Here is a 7,829-nt window from a genome sequence, read left to right as displayed (position 1 = left end):
AAACCAGTCTGTGATTCTAAGAGGGGATCTCAGCGCCCGGGTGGGTTTTGTACTCTCTGGCTTTGCTTTCCATCCTGGTCTCAGCTATGGCGTTACCCAATTCCTCTCCTACGACTGATCAGACTAAAACTAACCCATAAAAAATTACGGCGACTCCAATTGTACTTGTCTGGAGCAGCTGTCCCCCTCCACCTACAAACACTGACCACAGGAGAAGCATGATCCACCAGGCTGGAATGAAAACCCTGGGAGGAGGGAGCTGCTGTGAAGCTCAGTGCCACTGAGGAAAGGATGTGACAGCAGGTCACGCAGATGTATCTGCACCTTGGCTAGGGGCTAGGGTACCTGAGTGTTGAAATAATGCATGTCCTAGGGCTTCTAAACCTGCCCAGCTCTGTCTGGGGTAGGTTTCAGACATATCCCTCTGGCTTCTTAATTTAGGGGGAAGCAACAAGCAAGGCAGAGTCAACCTCTTGGAAGAAGCTTCCCTCTTCTGCCTTTGTTTCTGTCAAAGGGAATGATTAAAATGACTGTAAGTGATATTAATGTTATCCTTAGAAAGACATAAGGAAATCTGCTGTGAGCCAGGCTGCTGTTCCCTCGGAATTCAGAAACATGCCTGTTTGTTTCCCAAATAGCCATGTGCAGCAGAGAAAGAGAGAGCAAAAGGAAATAGATGGTGCGGGGTGGCAACTGGAAGAGGGGGAGAGCTGAGGAGCACCGCTGGAGCGGCACGACCACGGCAATCCTGCGGCTCCAGAGGGAGTCAGGCGGCAGGCTGTCACCCCTCGGGTTTGTCCTTGTCACGGAGCTGGGGAGGTTTGGGAGAGTCGCAACCAAATATTCAGTTTAGAAACGACTTTGTTCCCACGTCGTATTAGCTGTATTTCCCTTCTGTCATTGCCATTTACAAGGATATTGACATATAAACCAATGTTTGTTTTGTTGAGCTCATTTTCTCTTCCTACCCATTTCCCCTCTGAAATCAGGAGGTGAACTATTTGCAGAAACAATATATTTGATAAATATACTCCTTTTTCCTTTTCACAAATTATCTGGGAACAGACATTGATTCTTTATTACTTTGTTCATTATCTGAAGTATTTGTCAAATTGTTTACAATAATATTCCAAACCATGCATTGCTACCAAGCGACCTGTCACAGCTATCGTTAACAATTTGACTTAGTGATTTACTTTCTGGAGCTGAATCTTGAATAATTCTTCACGTCATTTCCAAATCCCAACAACACTGTTCATTTGCTTTGCAGGAGCATCTTCTACTACCTGCCATACATCAGGACAACACTGTGCTAGGTGCTGCATAAACACAGATGGAAAAAAATTCTTATTCCAATACACAGCCTAAGTCTAGAAACCACTGGCTATCACCTGCAAAGCCTGAGCACAGGCAAAGTCCGAGCACAGGCAAAGTCCATATCCGTGAGTATGACGGACGCCAGTTTAGCACGTGAGCAGTCAAACAGTTGTCAAATATTTTGTAGGCATCATATCAAAGAGTTTATCTAAGCACAGAGTAGAAAAACAATGACGGATTTTACATAAAGACGTGAATAATTTTGGTTAATTCACTTATCTGATAGTAATGGTCCCCCATATTGTTTAATATCGCTTGAGTTCTTCCCAGACCTCGCAAGCTAGCTGCATGAACATCCCTGATACCAAAATGTCTAGAAAGACAGTATTTGTAGAGATATTTGTGATCTCCATTACCGTTTCCTGTCATCACATTTTCTGAGAGTAAAAGAGATCACAAATGCAATCAGAGCAAACATAAGAAAATGTACTTTCTCAACCTTTAGTTTAAAACACAATTTCCTAAGTTCAAGCAGGAAACGTTCTCATTTTAACTGTAGTTTTCCAGCCTGGAAAGAGTCTGCATAACGTGACAGCAAAAAGACTGCACATATGAAGAATTTTCCCCATAATTTTCTGCAAAGAGTTCAGAGCTCTTTAAAACTAATAATCACCATTTCAATATAGAAAATCAACTTTCAGCAGAATCAGGCCAGAGCATATCATATGTGACTGCTGGGATTATATAATGGGAAAGTTCTCATTGATTTTTATAAAGTGTTGGATCCCAGAGATTTTAAAATTAGGCACGGAGGCTGACCCAGTTTGGGTGGAAAAAGCTGACAGAATCCCAGGGAAGAGCACAGCCCAGGGAGAAGTCTCAGGAGGTACAGTTATTTTTAACCTTTCAGACCTGCACGACGAAGAATGAATTCTGAAAACTCTGGGCAGAAAATGAGGTATTTAGTTTCAAAATTTAAGAATCCTCTTCCCCCTCCCCCAGATCTTGACCCCAGCAGAAAACCTGTCCAGCAAACTTTTTTTTTTTGGACTGAGAAAAAATTTTGGAGTAGACGGAAGCTGCCATTTCACTCGTCCCTCCACAAGTGTGCGAGACAAAAGCAAAACATTTTCAACTAATTCAACTCAGGAATAGGATACACAAGGCTACAATAGCAAGACAGTAAGGGTTTTCATTTTAGTTGGAATCAAGTAAGTTAAATTTCTAACCAAATGTGGCATTCACAAACTGCTGAAATAAAAAGATGCATTTACCCTCAGAATTAATGTTGGAAAACTGCTTTAAAAAATGATGCAAGTTTCCAGCAATTAAGGTTGCCCCATTAGATGATTCAAACAAAACTTGATCTGGATAAATATTCTGTTGAAACTGTAACTGAATTTCCTTTCAACCTACTGCAGGTTTCAGCCCTTTTTATAAATGTGACAGGACCATTAGCCGAATAGATTTTATTATATGTGCTGGACAGCATTTCAGATACAAATTTGTTTATTTGTAGTGAAGTAACATTAAACAGGCATTTGTGTTTCAGATCAGGTAGGAATGAGAAGCTTGTATTGGTACCTGATCTTATCACACCAGTGCATATGCTTTTTGCTGCTCTGAAATAGGAAGAGGACCGAGTACACATTATTTTGACAATCTAATTATGTCATACTTGCCATTTATGGTTTGAAATCCTCGCTGCAGTTTCAGCCTCATTACACCATAGAACACACACACACACAATATATATATTTATAAAATGCATATACTGTATGAACAGGCCCTTTTTACAAGAACAGGACAAGGTGCAATGGGCTTAAATTGAAAGCGGGGAGATTGAGATTGGACATCAGGAAGAAGTTCTTCCCGGAGAGGGTGGTGAGGCACTGGAACAGGTTGCCCAGAGAAGCTGTGGATGCCCCATCCCTGGAACTGTTCAAGGCCAGGCTGGATGAGGCTTTGAGCAACCTGGTCTAGTGGAAGGTGTCCCTGCGCATGGCAGGGGGGTTGGAACTAGATGGTCTTTAAGGTCCCTTCCAACCCAAACCATTCTGTGATTTATATATATATAAACCCCTCTATATAAGGGCTAGACTAGGGCTTTAACACACTCCTTTTCCTTGATCCCTAAGGATGGAAAGCTAGGGAAATTAAAACAATAGAAGTGGCAGAACAAGGGTCTAATGTCTGAAGACCCCTCTCAAAACCTGGGCATAGGATAGGGAGCAGACAGTGAGGTCCAAGTTAGCTTAAGAATTGTTGGTCTAGGGCTTCTGTGACATCTCACACAGGTATTTCTAGGCTGCCTTTTATTAGCCAGCGTGGCAATTACACAGCATGGGGCTTTGGAGGAGCTCATAACCGCAGTGGCGTGGTCAGCAAGAGACAGAAGATCTGGAAGTGGAGCTCAGCCCTCCCCGATGCTCTCCCATCTTGCTCCACACCATACTGTCTGCATTGGGATTCCTCCCGAGGGACGCCAGGATGCCAGGCCCTACGCAGGCGGGGTGGGCAGCTCTCGCCCTGCGAATGCTGTGGGTGCAAACGGCGGGTCGCAGCCCCAGCTGTTGGCTGCTGGCCCTTGGGGTGCAGCAGCAGCTCAGCAACAGGAGCTCTGGGCAATCGTCGCGTCTGGGTCAGCTGCTGCTGTGTCTCACTCTCCCTGTTCACCGTGCCTGTAAGGTGTCCCAGGACAGCACTGCCCAGGGCTCAGCTGGGTATGGCTCTGGGTATTTACCTAGTTGGGTTTTTTTTGGTTTGTGGGATTTTTTTGGGGTTTGGTTGTTTTTTGTTTTTTGGGTTTTTTTAATGTTTCCTTATTTTTCTGCTCAAGTCAGATCAAATTCCTGATCGTGCCCAAGTCTTGGCGTGAGCGCGAAGGCTGTGCACTGCGGTGCTGGCAGAAGGTGGCAATACCTTAAGCTGGTATTGCCAACGAGGACACGGGCAATTTCTCGGATGGAAATCACTGGCCTCACAGACATATTTTGTTAACAGAGCTGAACCTTTCTCAGTCATTGCAAGCTGTCTTCATTAGAGTTCCCTTTCCCATTTTTAGTGGAAAAAAAATAATTCTCAGTGCCTTAGAAATTAAATTTTTTTTACATAATAATCTTCCCTAGCTCTTACAAACCGTTCCATTTTTAGCCATAAAATTTTAGCATTGCCACCTTCACCCCAAAGTCAGAAGTGCAACCCTGTCCTGTCGATCCTCAGCCATCTGCTGACAGAGAAACAAGACAAAGGAGCTGGGCCAAACTTCATTCTCTGGCAAGAGTCAGATTGCATTGATCTACAACTTGACATTCAGTTCCTGCAACTGAGTAGAAAAAAGGCATTTATAACCTATTAAAAACCCAAGAATGATTTTAGACTTTTTTTTTTTCTTGTTGGAGAAATCAGTCTTTCAGAATAGCCTAAGAGTTGTGAATACAGAAGAACTTTGCTGTGTTTATTTAGAGAACCTAACCCCTTGGAGCCAGCATTTTCACTAATGCATTTTACATTAGCGGGCTGCATCAGGAAATCCTGACTTTTGGTGCCAGGGGGGTAATTAATATCAGATCATGTTTGCAAAATGGTTGTGTTTATGTGGGAATGAGGACTGAGCTCTAGCCGGCAGGATTTGAAGTACTCAACTTTGCTACGGTGCTTCAACAACTTGCTGGCGAGTGGGATGTTGAAATTAAAGTACTAGCTCTTGGTGGCTTTGTGGAGCTGTGGCTGCTGGAGAGAGCTGCAGTCCTGAGGATTCTGTTCATAAACCTTTAAGGAGAGTCTGAAATGTTCTTCTTAAAATTTGGGAGGGAATTGTAGATAACACAGAAATGGCTGCTTTGCTCCTGTGGTCTCAGATGTTCCAGGAAGTGCCAAAATACGCACAACACAGTCACCGTCCCCCAGTATACTCCCCCCACCCCCAACGCTCCCTAATTTCTGTGCTCACCAGCTGGGAAATACCCGTGGATGGTGCAAAAAGTACTTTTTTGACACACGTCAGAAGTACTTGCTTTTGTGCACACACCAGCTAGCACAGTCTAAAACAGTAGGTGCTGGTCAATTCAGTGTCTCTGACAAACAGCTCCTGCTGAGCTCTGTGTCAGGCAGGGGCTCTGCTGAGCCACCCCAGTGCCCCTCACCCCGGGAACTGCAGTTCCCCCTGCATCTGGCACCCAGCTGCTCAGCTGACCTGCCCGAAAGCCATTGTTTCTCTGCACCAACTGGGAACTTTGCCCTGATGCTTAATAAGGCTGAAAATCGCTCAGGAGTCTGGGACCCTCTGCATCATAACATCATGAATTTGTGTAGGCAAATTTTAAGGGATGCTTTCCGAAGTTGAAAAGTGGTAACTGTACAACTGAGCAGCAGCTGATTTTCAAAACAGGGGTTTCACCTACTGCTTTCCAGCATCCATTTCCATGGAATATGGCAGCTGGCAGGTTCTCTGCAAGACCATTTATTTACTCCCTCCCCACCATATCCTTTGCTGGAAGTTCATGACTCCCTTAGCGGTGGTGGGGATTAAAAGTAAAGGTGTAATCTATGTTAGAGCTAATATATGCTTTGTACTATAATGAGCCAATATACTATTATGGATCTTGTGGTCAGTTCACTGTGTTTGATAAATACGATCAATAGACAGTATTCCCCTCTGAGATCCACCCACCATCATCTCTCCATATTCACCTCTTGCCAGTAGTCATCTGGGAATAATTATCCCCACCAAGAGCCTACCTCTAATGTGCCCACTGTCTTTCCTCCTGCCATAAATTGGTCTGATATGGGCACTAAGATAACAAATCTAGACTTTATCATTATTATTGCTGTTATTTTACTAGTTCCTTGATCCTAAAACAGGGGTAGCAATCTAATAATTTGCTGTAACTATAGTAAAGTTATATGTACCTAATGAATTGCTTCTCATCCGGTATTTGTGTAACTGATTAATCCTAGACTTAGGTAGGAGTAATCAGTAATTCAAGTCCTAAGCTTGACTACTCCTTCAGCAACACTGCTTCCAGCTTTTGTTCTCTGGGAATGGACAGATCACCTCTTCCTTGTCTACCAGTATCTCTGAAGGGTTGTATTTCATTTTGTGGCTTGCCTTGATTTTATTTCAATGTTCTGCTATTCTTCTAAGCTTAATCCTAACAATGAGAGCTTTCTGCGCATCTCCTATTTTGTTTGAAGGCACTGATGATCTCTTGAACCCTCACATTGGGATAATTTATGCTTCTACCCATAGTACAATTTCTTTAAGGACTTGCCTGAACTCCTTTTTCTTCAGACGTTTTTCTCCATTACACGTTTCCTCTTCATTTTCTGAGATTACAGACGTCATCTTCATGTAAGCTTGCTGTTTGCCACGCTTTCTGACCAAAAGTGAACTCCTTGACAAATTTCAACCAAATTTGACAAATCTCACTCAACTGAGAGGTGTTTCAAGACATTACATTCCTACACGGGTCACAAAACAACCCAACTAGGAAGGAAAAGAGATTTGGTAAGTTCCCTAGTTCAGCAAAAGCTGTCGTTTGAGCTCACCTCGTTAGGCATCCGAGAATCCAGGCATAAACTTATGCTTGACGTTACTATGCAAAAACGGGCAACATGAGCTCTGCAGTTCAAATCATTATTTACTCCTCTCTTTCCTTCCTTTTCTAAGAGTAAACTCTTACCACCTCATGATGTCTTACTCAAGCTGCCTTTAAAGCCTGCGTTGAGAAGGCGACTCCATTTCACCGGTGAGAATGAGCACACAAGACCTTTTTTATTTGGCTGCTTTCCCCATGCCTTCCATATTAAAACTCTCCCAGGAACCTGCCTGTATTCTGCTGCATCCCCTTCCTAAGAGATGTTTGCACAGTTACAACTCACTGCTAACGTCAATTCCTGCCTCATTCACTGACAAAGTATCTACTCTCTTCAATTTGTTGTCCTTCCTGAAAAAAGGTTCTGTATATGTTAATGTTCAAAATCTGCAGATACATAAATAGAAGGATGTTCCCGTTGTGCTAATGCAGTCATAATTTTGATTATACACTTAAGAATCTTTCTGTATATTCCTGTACTTACTGCATTTATATACAGACATCTAGAGTTTTAAGCATATCGATTCACTACCCTCATTCTTGTTGTTCCTGTGATCTTACAAATTAACACCTCCTCCTATGTAATCGTTGGTTCCTGACACTTTCTGTTGCTGGGTACTGGCATCTTTGACTGCGAGGGGCAGACTGTGCATCGGAAGCTGCATGGACCCACAGTCCTGCATCCAGCCTTATCCCACCCCCAGCGAAGGAATTGGTGAAGAACAAATTCAGTGGAGGGCCATCAGCATGGAGCACTTGCCCTTGGAGAAGTGGTTGTGGGTACAGGGCGTGTTCAGCCAAGATGGTTTTGGAGAAGACCTAAAGAGCAGCCTCCAAGCACGTGAAGGGAGGTTAGAAAGACCAAGTCAGGTACTTCACGGGAGTGCATGACTGGAGAGCAGGAGACAACAGGCG

Source organism: Eurypyga helias, unplaced genomic scaffold (genome assembly GCF_000690775.1).
Source record: "Eurypyga helias isolate BGI_N326 unplaced genomic scaffold, ASM69077v1 scaffold1474, whole genome shotgun sequence".
Taxonomy (NCBI): Eukaryota; Metazoa; Chordata; class Aves; order Eurypygiformes; family Eurypygidae; genus Eurypyga; species Eurypyga helias.
Note: the sequence above shows the minus strand (reverse complement) of the source record.